The sequence below is a fragment of the Dermacentor albipictus genome, chromosome 6 (genome assembly GCF_038994185.2).
Source record: "Dermacentor albipictus isolate Rhodes 1998 colony chromosome 6, USDA_Dalb.pri_finalv2, whole genome shotgun sequence".
Classification (NCBI taxonomy): domain Eukaryota; kingdom Metazoa; phylum Arthropoda; class Arachnida; order Ixodida; family Ixodidae; genus Dermacentor; species Dermacentor albipictus.
Window position 1 is genome coordinate 83,214,714 of NC_091826.1, and position 20,855 is coordinate 83,235,568.

Genomic DNA, 20,855 nt, shown 5'->3' on the forward strand with positions numbered 1-20,855 from the left:
ACTTTGCACATGTTGATTTACCTCTGCATGATTGCGATGCATGTCCGAACCTCTGGCACTTGAAACACCGCCTCGGGTTTGGGATATATGGTCTTACGTCGATCTTCAGACAGCCTGCTTCAAGTGTAGCAGGTACAATACTGGTACGAAAGGTAAGTATAAGGTGTTCGGTCGGGATTTGTTCGTTATTTCTTCGGAGACTTATTCTTTAAACCTTGATTACATTCTGTTCTTGGAAACATTCCAGGAGTTCTTCATCGCTCAGGTTTAAAAAATCTTCTGATATCACGCCCCTGCTTGTGTTAAGCGAACGGTGTGCTGAGATTGTGACTTTGAAGTCACCGACACTGGCGAGATCGGCGAGCTTTTCTACTTGGTCTTTGGTTCTGAGTTCAAGGAGGAGGTCCCCACTTGACATCTTTGAAACCTTGTATTGTTTTCCAATTTTTTCCGCTAGGCATTTCGCTGCTAGGAATGGGGATATTTTTGTCATTGGCAGAGGTCGTTCACTGTGGATCATATGGTAGCGTGGGAATGTTTCTACGTTGGTTTTGAAAGTGAAATAAAAAATTGCTTCGGTGCGCCCTCTTTTGTTAGGACGATATGGTGGGGGGGGGGATGTATTTGCCACGTTATTCTTAGAATATTCAGCGGCGATGGTAGCCACCCACCACCGAGCCCAACAAGGGGACGCAACGAGGTTAGGAATATACCTGTATACGTCAGCTATACAACGCCACTATAACCTAATATATGTACCCAAGGTTGGGCAGGTACACATGGTTAACCCTTGTTGCCTGGAAAATGAGAAGTAAAATGAAGTGAGTAGAAGACAGGAAAGATTCAAATTGGGAGAAAAAGACGAAGAGTGGGGAAGGAGACAGGAAGAGGCAACTACCGATTGCCCCCGGGTGGGTCAGTCCGGGGGGGGGGGGGGGCGTCTACGTGAAGCCGAGGCGAAAGGGATGTGTTGCTTCCACCGAGGGGCCTTAAAGGTCCTGACACTCAGCATCGACTCAATCCCCAGGATCCCCTTTTCCCCGGACACGGCTAAGCCATGCACGGTTAGACGCGGGAGGGTTCAACCCCCATGTGCTCGGGTACGTGGTGTCGCAACACATCAAACGCCTGCTGATGCAGACGCCCCTGCGAATCGAGTTTTCGTGTGCGGTGATGTAATTGCTATGTGATTAGAATTCCTGGATGCAATCTGCTTCTTCGTAAATGCTTTTAAAAGTAGCAGCAAACGAACAAAACACACACAAAGAGTGTGCGTTAGGCGTAAAGGTAGTCTCGAGGACCGAGTAGCACTCAAAAGTGCCGCGGCACACACTCGTAAGGCATCTGTTATTGGGTCCATAGCGATTAGGTGACGCGGACTAGGAACAATGACAAGGACGGTCCTTCTTCTCTTGCCGCGTCACTCAAACGCTATGGTCGCAATAACTGCATTGAACCAAGCCAGCTTTAAAGTGCGTACTCCCGCAAGGTATCGCTTTTTGAAACAAGAGCAAATAAAGAAGCATTTAACTTTATTCCTGCACTTATAAAACCTTCTCATACCGGAGTATCTCCCTTTAAGGGAGCTTGAAATGGTGGGACACCTCATCATTGGTTGCTGCCCAGTCATATTGTGCTTTTCTACGGCCACCCTTGCGAAATAAGCAGCTCCGACAGCCTTCGTGCAGCATTTCGTTGAGCCCACTAAAATTTTGCAGCCTTTACTCTTCTCAAAGCGCCTGTCGAAGTCCTTGCCTCCTCGGGTAATTGTGGAGACGTCAGGAAGTCTATTCTTATGTGACAGGCTTTCTCAGTGGCCACAATTAGGATGCCATTTTGTTAACGAGAGCAAACACGAGAATGTTTGAGTGGAATACGTAACTTGTGGAAACGAAGTAAACAGTTGAAACCCGCTGACTTACCGTGAGGAAACCTTCCATGCGGAAAAGATGTGAACGTTAGAAAATTTCGCGATCCCTTTGGGGGGAAATAACCACAGAGCGGAAAAACAAAAAGAATGTAAAGAAAGCCACAGAACGACAGACAGATTTTTTAATAGATACTGGCATAGGAGGCCTTTTTTTTTCAAGTTTGACACTCCAGTTAGGCATTACACCCACAAACATACACGCACACACACGCACGCACGCCCGCACGCCGTTGTAGGTTGTATGTAAGGTCGTCATAATAAAGAAATTCCGTATTTATGCTACTCTTTGTCCTAACACATTTTTCACTGATTGTGTTTTGCTGGAGCACTGTTATGGTGCAAAGCTTTTGGCATTTATCTCGGGCAATCTGTTGAAGTTCACAGCAGAGCGCCAGCGTAACCTTAAGAGCTGCAGTTCTAAAATAAAGAAAACTATTTTTTGTAAGATTTCCGCAGTTGGTTTTATACATTAACGAATTATTTCTAGGCGCAATAATTACACAGGCAGAACTGAGGAAGAAGCCTGCACAAGTGGCTTGACAAGCACATCGATTCCTTTTACCTATTACCTAGGAAAAAGAAGGTATAAGTGTCCACCGCTTGGTTCAATTGCTGTGATACAAATGAAACTTCGCCATCGTTTAAAGAGAAAAAGAAGCAAACGAAGGAATGAATTGAAACGGTAATTAAACAACATATCGTTACCAATAGCTTGCGCTTGTTGGTGCATACCTGCCAAGATTTTCGGCTTCGAAGGAACGGGCGTTCAAGAAGGAAAGAACAACATCAGCAAGAAAAGGCTCCTCAAAGCAGGTTTATGCCAACCTCAAAAAATGATATATCAGAGGTATTTGATGTGTTTAGTCTTTGATGTCTTATTTGTATACAGGCAAGCGGTATAAACGAGCGCTGAAACACTTTGGAGTCAGTTTGCTGACTCGGGCTCACTCGAACGCCACCACTTCCGCCGCATTCGAGCACGGCTGTGGCTGGCATTTCTTTTAGTGCGTTAGCATTAGCTGTGTGAAAATGTATCTGTGTGAAGTGTGCGAACGCGGTTAAGTGGTATAGGCAGAAGGGTGATGACAGAGCTTAGACGAACGTGTATGTATGTATATATATTGTTGCCAGGCAAGAGACGCTTAAGAGACCTGGTGCAAGGGGAGACGAAGACGGGCACCTGAGCTTGGCACGAGCTGCTTTCCATTTCGGTCTTTGGCTGCACTGCTCTTATAAGTATATCGTAATTAGTTACTGTGGGTAATTAGCTCCGCAATACGTGTGTTGAGTGATGAGCACGTTACAGGGGGGGCAACACGGTTTAAATCGTGGATCCCGGAACTCAAAGAAATGCCACATTTTTGTAAGTCTTAAAGCTAAATATTGACTGAACAATTAAGCGATAGCAATTATGTGGACACTCCAGGCGGATTTCTGCCGCCGAAGTTGCTGTGAGCTTCCATATGAGTGAAAGTGTGCGACGGTGAGCCAGTGAACGCGGTTCAATCTCGCGTGTGCGAGCGAGGCAAGCGGGGTCAGGCGAAGGAGTAGGGGTGTTTTTGTCCGGCGGTTGCTACGGTGTCTCGATTGGTCTCGATGTCCTCCTCGCCCACCGATCCTTCAGAGTGGAGTCATTACGGCGTCTACTACGGCGTTGGCAATGCGAATCGCGGACGCCGTAGAGACGCGTTGCCGGCGCACGTGTGTGTTGAAAGCAATCTGCTACGTGGCCAAAGTGAGCGCCCGCACGGGTCTCATCTTCAAAGCGATCTGCGATGTTTGCAGAGTGCGTGTAGTGCCGGTAGCTGCGTATGCGCGTTTCGACGTTTCGTTCGCGTTGAAACGAGAGATACACGGTGGTCAATTAGCTCGCGGCTGCTGCCGCGTTTCCTAACTTCAGCGTTTTCACAGGCAGTTTCCACTGTCATCGATCGAGATTCATGTTTACCTGTGCACGCGTGACACCATGCTGGTTAATTCAGTTGAAACACGTTGACGGCTAGTTGGTTTGAGTCCATGATAGAATGGGTAAGCGCGACTGAACAAGGATGCAGAAAGAAGCAGACACACAAAGACAGTGCTTTGTCCGTGTGTCTGTTTCTTTCTACGTCCTCTTTCAGTCGCGATTACGTATTCTATCATTGTTAATTTAGTTTGTAAGCGAATTTTTACAAGTTTAGACGGCCGAGAAACACTCTCCTCACTTCGTGCAGCTGTCTACTTATTTGCTATCGCAATCGCTGATTCGCCTGTTAGGGAAACTGCGCATTTTTGTCGAGACGGCTCCCACTGAAGCTGCGCTGCAAAACCACTGAGTCAGCCCACACAGCCGTAGCTGCACAAACTGCTGTCTGGCCTCCGAGAAGCAGCGGGTGCAACGCGACGCAATACAGAAAATTTGCTGCTTAGTGATTTAGAGAATCTCGCTTATAATTGTCTATTCCGATAAGATATACCCAAGGCAACATTCCTCTATTAGTATCAATTATTACATTTCTAATAAAAGTCGTGATTCCCCGACATATTGCGTTGCGTTTACGCAAGGCGTCGCATGAAAGATGTTGCGGAATTCTCCTTACCAGTTTCGCTCAAAAGCAAGGAGAAACTAAACCCTTAATTTATTTTCATATATCGAGCGAATGAGTGCGCTATCTAGATGTGCGCATAAAGAAAGATATGGTTGCACGACAGTGCGCTGTATTGTTTATGGCATTTTCCTGTGTGGATTTTACCATCTAGACAGTCTGTCTATCGGCGTGCTTTGACAAAATGTAGCTTTGTGAGCGAGTTAGGCACTCATTTTTGTCAATTTGTTGTTCCTTCCGCTTATGGTTAGCGTAATAAAATTAGACGCTGTAAAAATGGATTCTCCGAAATAGAAAGACGTCCCCTCGTGATGTTCTTAATACATAGTGTGTCATTCTACTGCAGTTGCACAAATGCACTTCAGCGGAAACTGCGTGCGTGGTTGTAGTCCCAGGCACGTGGCCGAAATGCAATATTTTTTGAAGAGCTTCCAGCAAGAGCGAGGCGAATGGCTTGGAAGCGCATATTCGCTGATACAAAGCAAACGCGTTGTGCCCGACAGAATCTCCACAAACAGAATACGAGCATTCACGCGGAAAGCAGCCATTAGAAACAGAAAAAAAAAGAACTTGCCAGAGAAGTGTTCTTTCTTTATTAGAGTCGCAAAATAAAGAATTCTGGAACTCAAGAAAGCAGCACGTATGGGCTCCCTGAAAAGAAAATCGCAATGTAGTAATATTTTCGCAGTGTGCATAGAAGCTACCGGCGCGTGCTCGTGAAAATGAGCAGCCTCTTAAGAAACAACACCGCCTCATATCGCGCCTAATGTAAGCGGATCCTACGAACTTCATCCGAGTCCCCGTGACAGCGTGATGTTGTTTGTCTTAATGAATTCCATATCTTATGACACTTTGCGCCCATCGCGCCTGTGCAAAACCGCTCCATGGTATGGGCGATGCGATTAAATTAAGCTCCCTTTGTTGGGAAGGCGCCATTCTTTGTTGCTTCATATCTGCCGTTCTGGAAGAAAATTTTGCGGAGCGCCGGGCCTTTTGTTCGTAGCACGATGAAGCTTTTCAGCCCCATTAAGTTCGGTGAATGCGCCAACATGCATGACTTTGCGCAATAATTTCTTTGAAGTGCGTTTAATTAAGTTCAAGGGCAGACGTAATAATGCGGCAGGGCGCTTTAACATGACACTGCGTAAATTTCTGCGGGTCTCATTCATGTCTTCTTTTTTGTGGAAATATGTGGAAATGCAACGTCAAACGTTACTGTGGTTTTTTTGTAAACAGAACAATAAACGATTAGAATAAGCTAAGTCAGAGGAAGCCTCAAATATAAGTAACGCTCAAACATCAGATCATTTTTTTTTTCATAAATGCAAGTTTTACAGGAAAGAAAGCATATCTTTAAAGATAGAGCAACTTGAAAGGTACAATCTTTTCTGTGTTTGCGGAATGCCCGGAGTTTACTTTTAAACTTTCGGCAGGATATATTGGCTATGAAAACTTTTTATGACTGACGCCAGACATGGACGTGAACGAAGAACGTTTATCGAACAGTACGCAGGAATATATATAGGTCCGAGAGGCATGATGACGCAGCACGGAATCATGGTTCTTTCAAGACCGCGATGACGTCAGAACACAGCTTCATGCTATCACATTTCCTGACGTACATCTCGATGGCTTGATCCAGACCCAGCCATTATACAAAGCTTCTGGCTAGCATTTTAACGCGAGTACTGCCAGTATGATCGTCATGAAGCAAGTCTAACACGCGTTCTCACAACTGATCCGGTAATACTACCCGAGTACCCCATGTTAGGCACCCTTGCTCAAGGGACAATTCCTAACGGCGCACGTGATATGCCTTCATTTCTTCAGGGTACCGGTTTGGCCAACCATTCAGTTTGTATTTACACACACGACCCACAGTCAAGTTGCGCTTTGTGGCCTTAGCAACATCTCCAGCATATAATGGCAGCCTCTCGAACACTGCCAAACATTCCTCTGCAACATCAGGTACCTTCTCAGCCTGCGGTAGTATGAAGAGCGCATCCACTACTTCCAGGCTCCTGCCTCTGCGGCACTTAAGCCGATAACTGTAGGCAGCAAGCATCATGGCCCCACGCTGCATGCGCACTGCGGCCTAAGAAGGCGTTGGTTTGTCCTGGCCAAGGATTCCCAGCAATGGCTGATGGTCGGTGTCAAGTGAAAATTCCCGGCCGTATAAATACCGATGGAATTTCCTCAACCCAAAAACTAAAGCCAAGGCTTCGCTCTCACATTGCGGGTACTTCCTTTCTGCAGCTGTCAGCGGGCGGGAGGCAAAAGCTATGGGTCGTTGGCTGCCGTCTGGCGTCTCATGAAAGACAACAGCGCCCAGACGATAAGATGAGGCGTCGCAAAGCATGCCGATAGGCTTATTGACATCGTAGAAGGTTAACACTTTGCTGCTTGCGAGCAGCTTTTTGGTGTGTCGGAACGAGTCGCGGCATTCTGTAGACAATGACCACTCTTGATTTTTTTAGAAGCTGGTGAAGTGGCTGTGCGACAGTGGATACGTTATCCAAAAAATTTTGAATAAGAATTCAACATTCCCAGATACCTCTTCAGTTCGGAGACTGAACTTGGCTCCCGCGCTTCCAGGATTGCCTGTACTTTGGCGTCAGTAGGGTAAATGCCCTTCGCAGTCACTTTGCGAGCCAAATAAGTCACTGAGCTTTGAAAGAAACGACACTTGTCGATATTTAGTGTGATGTTGAAGGCACATAATCTCTGCAAGACACGCTCAAGCGTCTTTTGACAGTCATCCATGTCTGACCCTGCTACAATGACGGCATCAATGTAGCAGCCAACTCTCGGAATGCCCTTCAACACTTGATCCATCAGGGCATGGAAAATCACTGGAGGGCTTGCCACACCGTACCGAAGGCATTGAAATTCAGTAAGTCCCAAACTAGTGTTAATGGTGAAAAGTGGTCTGGCTTCTGGAGCAAGTGGCACTTGCCTGTGTCCAGCAGAAAGAGCGAGCACATAAAATATCTTTCCACCTTCCAGTGTTGAATACAAGTCCCCTGGTCTTGGCAGCAGGTAGTGTTCGGTTTTCAACACTGGGTTTACCGTAACTTTATGATCCCTGCAGATCCACAGGCTGCCATCTTCCTTCTGCACCACAACAACTGGTGTTGCCCAGTCACTGTGTGCAACTTGCCGAAGCATGCCCGTAGCTACCATTTTGCCAAGTTTTTTTTTCTACTCTTTCTCGCAGCGTGAAGGGAACTGACCGTACGCGACTGAAAACTGGAGTAGCATTCTGTTTTAGCACCATTTCCGCCTAGAAATACGTACCAAGGTAAATATACCTGGTAGCGAAGCTTCCATAGGAGCCCATACGTTCAAAACATGGCGGTCCATCGCCGGTTCATGGGGCTTAGCGCCATCTCTATGTGGTGGGAACACTTCCGGCGGAAGAAAAAATAACGTGACGCTATGTCCGTTAAAAGCAGAAGTGACGTCATTTTGTTTTTGAAGGCGCGAAATTTGTTTTGTTGTTCTTCCATTGGAGCTATATATTCAAATGCCCCGCCATTCGACTTGATGGGCGTTTCGAGCTTTCAGCGTGGAAAGCGATGCAGGAAAAGGCCAGCCGTAAGGTTGTCGAAATCGCATCCCTGCACAGAACATACTTTCTTTGGAGGCCGACGAAAGCTTTAGGTGTAGAGTGCTGATCCTATTGTCGGATGCCAAGCCCGTCGGCCAGCGCAGTCGCACGAAAACAACTACACAATTATCTGGCGTTCGTAACTCACTACTTTTGACTGAACAGATTAAGAAGCATTGAAGCTACCCACGTCACCAAATTCAGACAAACTTCGACAAGTAAGAAAGCACAAATTGTGAGGGGGGCGTATTTCAACAGGTGATACGAGTGCGCCTTTCTGCCCATTTCAAGACGTGCATTGCAGTGCGAGTGATAGGGGCGTCAACGCCCCCTGTAGCGATGGGCGCTGAAAAGAAATGCATTTATTAATAATAATAAAATTGAACGTATTTTCTTAACTCATCACGAATATACAAAATTGACTAGGAATTTATTTTCGTTGAATGAATCTTACTGTGTCTCGTTTGAATTAAAAAAACGCGTTTTTCTTTCCCAATGTTTGTTCCCTCCAAACATAGTCGCGCTTCAATCGCTGCTCCCATAACCCCCCATGCTGATGTCGGTGACAATCTGTACTGAACCGCTTTTCGCCCGAAGCTTCGCGACCTATTTGAATCGACCTTGTACGTACTGTCCCCAACATGCCCGAGAACACCGAAGAAATTTTTTCACGCAGTGCTTCGACGCAGCTTCTTCCCTAAATGTGGCCGATCTGCTGCCACTCTAACTGAGGGTGTTCAAGCCAGTTGCGACCTAGCAGTGCCGGCAGCCGCCTCCGGTTATCACGTGATACGAAGACGGGCAGATTCATGTTCCGATTGCCGTAGACGACTGATAAGTCACAGAGGCCTTTCAAAGATAACTGCTTTCCCGTGTACGTGCGCAATGACATGCAAGTGGGCACGCACTTCACGTGCGGAAAGACAGAATTGTACACACTCTCAGTAACAATTGAAACGCCAGTGTCGATCTGCATACTGAATGGCTTGCCTTCCACATGAACATTTACTTCCTAACTTGATCGGGTCAAGTTTTTAAAATGGTACACGTGTAACTCTTCTCCCTCGTCCACAGTGTCATCCACTGTATTCAGGAGCTTTGCCTTAGGGCACATTTACTGCAAGTCACTGATTTTTTGAGCACTTATGGCATTTAACATTTTTGTACCAACACTTCTGTGATTCGTGCTTCCTGCCACATCTTTCACAAGAGCCTTTTACTGACACCTTGTCAGGAGACCTCGCCATTTTTTCGTTCCTTGCGCTCTTACTCTTAGCCTTCAAAGAATGTAATGATAAGTTTGCTCCTCTTGTTTGCATTATAGCGGCATTTTCTGCCGCTAGTTCCCGATCCAATGCAGTTTTGCACGTACCCTCAAACGTTAATTTCTCTGCAGTGAACAATGCGCGCTGGCTTTCCTCATTCCGCAAGCCTGCAACCAATCTGTCCCGCAAAGCATCTTGCAAGAATGTGCCAAAGTCACACTTCCTGGCCAAGCGTTTCAGTTCAACAATAAACTCTTCCACACCTTCGTGCTCTAACTGTACGCGGTGATTGAACTTGCAACGTTCGGCAATCACAGAGCTTTTCGGGCAGTAATGGGTTTTAAGCAACCCCTGTACCTCAGCATACGTTTGTTCGGCGGGCGTTTTCGGAATACTCAGATTTTTCAGCAGCTCATGAGTTTCTCCGCCAATAACTGTCAAGAATAGAGACAGTTTTTTTTCCTCAGTGATTTCGTTCGCGCCGACAGAAAGTTGAAAACGTTCCACGTATGATTCGAAGTTCTGAGTTTTAGCATCAAACTTAGCTATTTTCCCGTAAGAAGGCATTTTGGCAGTACTCATCACACGTTGCGCCAGAAGTAATCACTTCCTCCCGTCAGCACTTCCGCTGGACTTCTGCCGACACCTCCGTTGACTGTCGTGCTCCTTGAACATGTACAGTTCAGTCAACGGTCGACGAACATTCCGGGTGCTCTGGCTGGTCTTTCCGCATAGAACGTTGCTTCCGCAGTGCCGAACCAGCTCCACGCTTGGGCGAAGTGCCTCGTCACCAGATGATATGACTGTCGCCAGACATGGACGACGAACGAAGAACGTTTATTGAACACTCTTTGTCTCCCGGCCCATTACGTATCCACACAGCCGAGAAACGGAGTGCTGCCGATTCCGGAGATAAAGCTACATTGCTTCCCGCGACCAAAAACCACACAATCCTCTCTTGATCGTCCGCACAATGAACTGCTGAAACCAACACTGGCACTCGCATGTGTGTTATGAGCGTCAACTGGAGTGGCCGCTTCCATCCCCTGACGCAGGCAATGACACGGGTCATCCACGTTGTAGAATTGTGGCAGGTCCGAAGCCATCGGTATGAGCACTTTCCGTGTCAGTACGACCGGTGCCTCCACTGTCGATTTTTTTGCCGTCCTGTCCTGTAGCTTACAGGCCTTGACTTCCTATAAGGTCACATTGAGCTCATCGAGTGCTAAAGTGGTTTCCTTTGGCTGGGCCTGCATCTTGTTCTAGACTCAAATGATCTCTCCATAGGTTTACGTAATCTCTAAATATATCTTTGCCACCTAAAGCTTTGTCTTTTGTCGCCGCCTCTTCACCCCTTGACACTGTTGACGGCAACTACACTCTATAACTGCTTGCCGATGTCTTGATCATGCGTAGTGCTGCTCTATCCAGACTTTCCAGCAAAGATGTCTCGTGGAAGGAAACACCATCGTGAGACTAAATTTGCAGGACGACATATTGTAGCGTGAAGGACCAATCACAAACAACCCACAGACTCACGTCCCAGGCACTACTAATGGCTTATCATTATATGTTGTTAAGCAAACACTAATTAACCAAAGAACAAGTCTTCCTGGAGAACATCTACAGATTATATTATATATATATATATATATATATATATATATATATATATATATATATATATATATATATATATATATATATATATGCCACGTAATGGGCAAGATGCAGTCTCCTTCGCACTGGGGTTCTTCGTGGTTTTTACCATGCCGAAAGGTATCTGCTGTAGGCCACAGGGGCCCTAAAGCAATGTGGTAGGTGCGGAGTAGTTGCATCACCTCTCAATAGAGGCCATTACAAGACGGCCCAAGTGAGAAGAGTGCACTAAACGAGCATGCATGATCCATGCAACAAATGATTGGACGCCCACGAAAGAGCAAAATGCCGTCTAACACCGTGAAACACAAACACAAGCAGGTTGAGGGTTCGGCTTCCACCCAAAGTCGTGGGTTTGAGTGCCTCAATTATCTCTACCTTAGTTAAACGTACCTTAATTACCTTCGCGCCCATTAAACCAAAGGTCCAGGGTGCGACTCCCACCAAAGTTCATGGGCTGGAGTGCCTTCACTCTCTAATAATTCACTGTGCCTAAATTAACCTTGCCTTCATTAACACCAAAGGTCGTGGGTTCGACTCCAAACCAAAGTGTTGGGTTTGATGGTCCTAATCAATTTTAATTAACTGCGACTTCATTAACACCGAAGGTTATACGTTCGACCCCCACAAGTGATCGTGGTTAGACTGCTACCGAAGGCCGAGGCTTTGTAGCCTTAATTAACACTTACGTTCGGGGGTTCGACTCCCACCAAAGGTTGAAGGTTCCCAGCCTTTTGTACTTTTCGTGTCATCGACCATTAAAGAGTTATATCTTTCTTTCTCTCTCTCTCTGTCTCTCTCTCGATGCCTCATGGGACATAGAAGTACTGGAGCGCGCGAGCTTCTGACGCAAGACAGTTGGGACAGCCCAGAGCCTTGCTGAATTCAAGCAGTTATGGTGTCCGCAGTTACCTCGCAATGTATATTTATTTTGTAAGTCCTTCACACCTGTGTTTTTGTTGCGCTCTGAACCGCGTGCGCATTGAAGCAAACAAGCCGCTAACGGCAACTGAAAGCAAATGGCATGACGACGAGTCTTTGAATGTTGAAACATGGAATTTTTGAAGACTGCTTTGTTCCACAGCCAGTAGGTACGTTAAAGGTCATAAGGTAGTCAAAGGCTCATGAACTATAGAGGGTCCTTGTGGGAGCGCTTAGAAAAGTGGCAGAGATAGAAAAAAAAATACAGATTATGTTTCTAAAAAAAGCGCGCTGATTCGCTAATGAATTGCTCGCTGATAAAAACACTAATAGCTAAATAACTTGACACGTCCCTGCACAGGTCAAAGCACAATCTTTTTCAGAAACAAGTGAATAAAAGCAATGATTGCTGGAGGCCACGCAATAACGATGCCCAAGAGCATTGCGTACATGGCGGTCACGCTCAAAATCGTTTGAAATCAAATGCGAAGCGGTGATGCAGTGTTGTATCGAATAAGAAGCACGACAAAGTTACCTCGGCGTTTCATGCGTGCATTGGGCTTCAGAGGGAACATTAAGATGGGGTAATTACAACACGCACGGAGAAAAAAAAAATGTTTGTGTCGATTTGGATGCGCAAACATCCTTGCTGTAGCGACGCGGGATCGAAGAATGTAGCATAATTACGCCCTCAAGAGAACCGGAAAGTTCCCGTCTCCCTGCTGCCTGGTCGAAGGTTTAAATGTGGTTTTATTTGCGTACTTTGCCGGTCTTGGCGTCATTTCGTCGATTTCGGGTTGCTCGCTACCTCGCCGGATATATAAAAGCGAATATATTTCTTTGCGAATTTTTATCTGGCCCTCTACGAGCTTGGGTCTCTAACCATTTTCCCGCCAGCTCGGCTCCCTGTGTAACTTTAGTTCCATGTTTCATGTTTGGTTCCACACCTTCGTACTGATGGGCTGAGGCAACCCGGCTCGAAACCAACGACAGGGCACGCTGAGGTCACTCGGTACGTGACACTGGAGAAAGACACAAGCTTTAATGATACGCTGAATACGTTAGCATGGCTTTTCGCTCGACATGGGTATGTGTCGCTCTTCATTGAATATCTTTGAAGGCAACTTGGGTCTACGGGTACGGGCTGCTCTTCGATGAAACGCGTTATCCCCAACTTGAGCAGCTAGGTTTGTGCCACGCTTTACTAAGTCTTTTTCACGCAGTTTTTCACTGGGTATGTGCAACTGTGTTTGTGCCGCTATTCAACGAATGTCTTCAGCGCCGACATGTGTAACTGAGTATGTGTAGCTCTCCAATCCCTACAAAGAAATCCTCCCAAACTGATTCTATGTTAAGCGGAATCAAACCCACATTACATGTATCTATGTCATCTTGCCTGAATATACATTAGGCCACGTGCGACGTGCTGACGTTAGAGCGGCACTCCGAGATGGCGCAGTGTGTCCTGAGGGAAGCGCAAGAGTGGAGCCATTCTGTGTCTTTTTTTTTCTTTATTCACAGGCTGTGTCACCACCTAATGCATGACGTCGGAATATGGCGTGTCGCTACGCTATTCCACGCTAATTCAATTGTACCCTTACTGCTGGAATTCATAACTGATTTCTCTGCTTGTTACAGGAAAGAAAAAAAAATACCCGCCTAGTCACCCAAATAACCCTAGTATGTTGACCAAGCGAGCCTATCCTTATTTTGCGTAACAAAAATATGTCTTCAGAAATAAAATAGTAAGTAATAACCTCGGCTGATAGACAGTTGTAAAGCACACAGATCTGTTAATAGAATTTTCATGTACATTTACGGACCCATTTCATTACACTATTTTCTTGAATTTAGCCACGCCGTGTGTGTTCCAAGGCTGCAAGTTCGTTCTTTGATAATCTTTTAGGTGGGGAATCTCTATAACAGAAGAGCTGCGGAATCCCTAGGTATTGCTTGACACGTCTTTTAGTTTAGTCTGCATACACCTTGAGGCACCATTCTTCACTCGCAAAGCATCACACATCGCGTTTGTTCTTTCGACACGACTGCGTTTACAGGCATGGTGCATCCACCTGACCTGGAGCCTGCATCTCAGCTTAGCAATGTTGTGCATAAACACCGAAATTACATGACAATAAAGTTTCTACCTTTGTCGTGGATAAACAAACATTTTCACGAGATTGCACATTGTATAGAATGAAAGCAATCAATATTGTAAACAACGTAGTTAGCGGAAAAGCATTGGGTCACCAGATTAAATAACGCTTCGCTTCCCATATGCATGTATCGCAACATGTACAGTCGCGGACAGACTATTACGGATCATGAAATCTAAGAAAAAGCTGAATATCTCCGCAACCTCACAACGCAATCTGGTATTTGCATTTTGGACCTCGACTAGAATATGCTAACAACGTTGTCGTGGGCAGCTTTGCTGTTACTGCTACAGGCTGCTCGGGAATTGAATGTTTTCGGAGATCCCGTGGTCCATTTTATTCTGTCCGCGACTGTATGTTGAATATACGTATTATTTTTTCTGCAGTATTTCCTTGCAGGTGTGTGCTGTTTTCCTAGTCATGTTGTTTGAGGAATTCAGCACAGATTCACTAACTGTGATAATGCGAAGGGCTATGTAAATGGGGCACCTAGATATTTTCCGCTAAAAATTACATGAAGCTTCTTTCTTTTTCCTAACTACTCTGCCCACTGCACAGAAACACAGCACGGCGAAACATTTACAATTGTGCGTTGCGACATATAACGAGAGAAATCATGAGGACACTAAGCAACTCATCCTTCTTCTTTCAGTCCTTCATAACCCTTCGATATTGCGTTCTCGTTTAACCACCAACATTTCCGTTGTTGTTTCTTCAAGATAAACAAAAGCAGACATCTAGATATAGTGGACGTGTTTCGACATAAACATTTTTATTCATGGATAAATTATTCAAATTTGAATTTGAAACACGAAGCGCCTTATTGCAAGCAAATATTTTGCGTGTTTAACTGCCTCGTTTACAGCGCCGCAAATTTGTGATTAGTCCGTATCTTGAACTTGCCTTGATTGAACGTCTATGAACGCTTATAAATTCAGTTCCATTTCAATTCCTGCTATGGCAAAATGAAGGACGATTCCAAACTCACTTGATAAATACATCGTAATCACCAGCTGAATTCAGCACCATACATTATGCATAATCTTCAGAAGCGTGCTCATCATATCTGCCTCTTCATGCTTCTTTATTGCTGGTAATTCGTCGTCTCCTTCGTATTTCTATGTTTTGCTAAGCTACATAAACACAAGAAAGGAAGCAAAATCAAAGAAAAAAAGATGACAGTAAAATGTTACGGTTGACAGGCCGAACTCAATGCTGGTCGTGCTTCACGAAACTTCGTGGCCGACTAATCCCGCTGCTTTCATTGAAAAAGTGCAGTCGACTGCGAAGCCACTGAAGTAGGGCTTCATCCATGAAAGGCACATCGTCGCGGCATGTAAATCACAGGAATGACATCAGTACAAAAAATGGTTAAAGAAAAGCTTATGTCATGCTTCAGCAGGAACCCACACCAGCTTTTTTGGGAAAATATGCTACTGAAGTTTGCCGTAGAAATTAAAAAAAGGAAAAATATCCCTTCATTGATTTTTATCGCCAGCCTCATCCCGGCCTGGACTGTACCGCTTTAACCACAAATAAATCAAATCTAATATTTTGTTTCATTAAGAACTGAACTAAGGAGAATAATATGACACGATTGTTTGCTAGAGGTATAATTTGCTCCATTCTAAATAGGAGGACATGACAAATAAAAATTACTGTGATCATAACACAGCCCTACAACATTATCGAGGTGAATGGAGACCCATTAAGGAGCAGGAACACTAACGATGTTATTATGCAGGCATTTCCACTGTGAAAAGAACAGCACAAAAGATGTTGCAAAGCCGAATCTAGAAAAAAGAAAGCGTTCTTTCGTGCTACTTACTGCTCCGGTAACTTGGAGCCAGCGTCGAACATTTCTGGATCGCAGGATGGGGGAAAGCAGAACAGCTCCTTCCACAGGGCACTCATCCAGAATATCAGTCTGCTATTTTTACTACGGTGTTGTTGCCTAACAAAGTGTCAACTGTTTTACGGAGTTGCATATAAAATTAGGTTGAAATTCACATTTCTTTCGGCGAATAAGAAATCCTGCTATCTTCGGCACCAAACATACAAAGGGGCCACGTTCAGTAGAATTATAGGTGCATTTTTATGCAGGCTACAAAGAGAATTTGACAAATATATTCCAACACAGCACAATAACATGGGGTTCTTGGATAACTTCTGCCGTTCAGTTTAATGAAGGTAGATATTTCAATGCCTTAGGTTGCAGGTACTTCAACTGACTGCCATACAAATTCTTTAATTTATTTGTCTGCGGTGATGGTTGCTTTCTTGCGAAATTATTAGAATGCATTCGGCTCTTCGTTTCTTTGCAAAGCTTTCGAAACAAACAAAAAACAACGAGTCTGCACTAGGTGTAAAGGCAGCCTCGAGGAAAGACAAAAAAAGTCCAATGTGTCGGCGGCGCACATTGAATTATGTTTGTAAGGCACCTATTATTGGGACCATAGTGCTTAGGTGACGCGGAGAAGAATGCACGGCAAGGGTGGGCGCTCTTCTCTACCCGAGTAACTTAAGCGCTATGGTCCCTATAACTGTATCCAACTAGCTAGTCCAAAAGTGTGTATTCCCGTATGGCATGGTTTTATAAGCAAGAGCTTAGACAAGCGTTGAACTTCACTCCTGCACTTAGAAAACCCTCTCACAGCGGAGTGTCTCCGCTTCAGGGAGCTTGAAGTAGTAGGACACTTCTTCCGTGCCTGCTGCTCAGCCATCTTGGTCGTGTCTACGGCAGTAAGTGTTCAACAGTATCACGCTACTGCTGTCAGCTAGGTTTCCCAATGTCCCAATCCAACGTTGCGTTTCAGATATTTTATACTTTGAATAATAGACAGCGTTTCAAGTGCAACGTACCCTCTAGCTTTAATCTTTCTGGCCTATTTAGGAGTGCTACGAATAATTATTCACCTATTATTGGGACCTATTAAGGCACCTATTATTGGGACCATAGTGCTTAGGTGACGCGGAGAAGAATGCACGGCAAGGGTGGGCGCTCTTCTCTACCCGAGTAACTTAAGCGCTATGGTCCCTATAACTGTATCCAACTAGCTAGTCCAAAAGTGTGTATTCCCGTATGGCATGGTTTTATAAGCAAGAGCTTAGACAAGCGTTGAACTTCACTCCTGCACTTAGAAAACCCTCTCACAGCGGAGTGTCTCCGCTTCAGGGAGCTTGAAGTAGTAGGACACTTCTTCCGTGCCTGCTGCTCAGCCATCTTGGTCGTGTCTACGGCAGTAAGTGTTCAACAGTATCACGCTACTGCTGTCAGCTAGGTTTCCCAATGTCCCAATCCAACGTTGCGTTTCAGATATTTTATACTTTGAATAATAGACAGCGTTTCAAGTGCAACGTACCCTCTAGCTTTAATCTTTCTGGCCTATTTAGGAGTGCTACGAATAATTATTCAACCCTCATCTCTTTTCTTCTTGCTTTTTCATGCATGGTATAATAGTTTCGCCTGGTGTCCTCACTGAACTAAAGGAGACCGCTTCGTTGTGTCTGCTGACTGTAAGGAAAATGTAATATATGACGTGGAGGTGAAGTTCAACATAGATGTGTAATTGGGGCTTTTGGCAATAAATTAAGTATTCAAGCAATCTAGAATGCTATGAGCGTGTCTAATGAGCGGGGAAGGATTGAGCCTGCTGCCCTAGCAGAACTACAAAAACCGCCAAGATCAAATTCAGCGAAAATTGGTGGTACACTGTGGAATCTCTCTGTGCGAAGTTAGATGCAGTTGCATCAAACAAAGCCTTTGTAAACAATTTCTTATACGAGTGTTAGTGTGTGATATGGCCGCTATGAGCTGTGCTTCCTAGTGTCCTGGCACAGCTGTGCTTTACAACAGGTTTTCATTTTGTGAAAAGGGGAGGGGGAAATAGTAACTGCACTGTGCGACAACATTTTTACATTCCTGGTTCGCTCAGAAGCGTAGCAAATAATTAAAGAGCCGCAGCTTTTATCTCCTTATTTTCAGGCGTCATAACACGTTCCGCCTCAATTTCATACATGATCCTCGGTGAGCTAAACAGGAGTTTTCTTTTTTTTTTTGCGAAAACAAAAGGAGCGTTATGGGCAATATGTAGGTAAACGTCAAAGATGGGGACTGATTATGACATTTGCAGTAAACTACGCATGTAAGCTCTCCGGAGCTTTATGAATGCGTTTTGCGAACAAAGAATTTATACCGTTACCCTGGAAGAGCTGTGAACTCAACAGATAACAAATTTATCGGGAACTGAGGGAGGGGGCGGGCATTATAAAGCAATAAAGCATTACATACCCACCCTCAGCAGTTGTAGTGGTGGTTTTCAACATATTCGCTCGACATCCACTGTCCCAAGGCCGGGATGGCTAGTCGCAGGGCCGGGATGGCCTGTCACTTTGTTTTGCGTGTGCGTGCATATAGCAAGCAATTTATGTTGACTGTAGGTCGTTGGCTATAACTTCGACAATACGATTACCTAAACCAGCGATGCATTTATGTTGTGGACATAAACCCCAAGTACAATTATCTGTTCAATTCAATTTCTTTGTAGCAAATGTGCATATTTTGTGTGCGCTGTAGTACTGCTACTGGTCGGGATCCGGGACCACTTTGGGCTCTCATTGCCCTCTTGTCCCTGCATCGTCTTGAGGTTTTGCATAGTTGCAAGGGATACATGCAAATTCAGATCAATTTCCTGGCACGCACACACGCACGCACACACGCGCACACACGCACACGCACGCACTCACACAAACACACGCACACACACACACACACACACACACACACACGCACACACGCACACACGCACACACACACACACGCACACACACGCACACACACACGCACACACACACACACACACGCACGCACGCACGCACGCACACACACACACACACACACACACGCACACACACACCTACACCCCCCCACACACACACACGTCAATGAAAAGATCTGCAGGTCCGGTGCATAGGTAGTTGAAGAAAGTTTCAAATCGCACCATGATCGAGAAGTACGAGAATCCTTTCTCATCCGCAAATTTTACACTGTGTCCTCCGGTACCGACGAGAGCGTAGGAAAATTGTCGTGCCTATCTGCCACATCTGCCAAATGCCAAGCATGCCAAATCAGTTTTGCCATGTCGCGATTGATATTATTCTGTAGTCCATGTACAATCATCATGACACCCTAATGAAATAAGTTATATTTGCTGGGCTGCTGAACCTTCTTTCTTTTATTACTTGCAAGTGTACACGTGCATGTACTGCTGATTATGTCCACGCGTTCTTGCCCAGAAAAGCGGCTGCGCGCTTTTATCTGTGTTGATTCTAACGGTACACGCACGTTAGCCGTCGGGAAACTCCGGGTCTTATTAGCAAGGGCGTACATTTTCAGGTGTTCCACTGGGTGGCACCAAGGTTGCCTAGGCGTTTAAGATGGGTTAGGTTAATTAATACAAAGTGAACCTTTTTTTTCTTCACACAAACTTTTTAAGAGTACACATATGTAATAAAGCAGCGCCTCATGATATTCGATGGTTTGCTTGATGTACCTAAATTTTAGTACATCTAGCCTACGCCATGTTAGTATAGTGAGTACGTTCAGTCAAATTGTCCCCCTTAGAGAGCACAGAATCTTTACTTACCAAGTAGTGCCAGTGTGATCAGCGTTGCTTTGCGTAATAAAAGAATAAATGACGCAGTAGTCACTGTGCACCTAACGTCGGCTGCTAGGTATCTCCAAAGAGCGTGGACCTGTCACCTCAATAGCACATGGTATTCAATGGCTCGTTTAATTTTCCTTGATTTCTAATGGGTCAGCCATTCTTAGCCCATAGGATATAGGCCTTCGTATATGTCAAGGCGGCAGAAATGTTTTGAAGCCTTTAATGTAAATTATTCTGTATCCTACTTTGCAACGCGTGCACCTCACACCACCATTCCTCCCTCGGCAAACATTATACGTATGCTCAATTCTCGGGGCATCGCTTCGACGACGCCTCACAATGAGCATCCGCCCGATTTCATGATATGTCGAATGGAATAACGATGTAGATAATTGCACGCATTGCCTCCAGTTGTTTACATTTAATTAGACACTTCACGAAACGTTCACAGGGATCCCAATTTGTTTTCCACATAATCTTGTATATGGATGTTCCTAATTGTCTTCGCGTTTCAGTGGGGTTTCCGCCTACTTGTTGTGTACACGTGAGAATTTCATACACTTTTTCATGCCTTCTCCTTTAAGTTCCTTCTCCTATCTACCCGTTATACTATGGCAAGGTGGCGGATTTAAGATCGCATAATATTAGGCGGGCATTGGCCCGCGTCTGTAAGTTTCGGGGCATGGTGAACGGAAGATGCACAGAAAGCTGCTCGGAACGCACGTCGACAACACTGCGGGCACTTCAATTGCCACAGCTTTCATAATACGAGTTTGCAACGAGCGCTACGTGTGAACAGTGACGATTCTGTCGCAGTTACGAGCTTAATTACGCGAGCGAGTGTTTAGGTTCGCAGAGGAGAGTGGCAGCAGCTGCGGATTGCTCGCACGAGGATTATTTCGGAAAGCGCTTTACAGAGTATCTTACGTAAGCCTGTATACCGGGTGTTTCAGCGCAGAGTTTCAAAACTTTTCGAGAGTTGCTGATGGCAGATAGCACAATTCTAGTCCGTGAGATGGTCTAATTCGAAGACGCAGACATTACCCATGCAGGAAAAAATTGA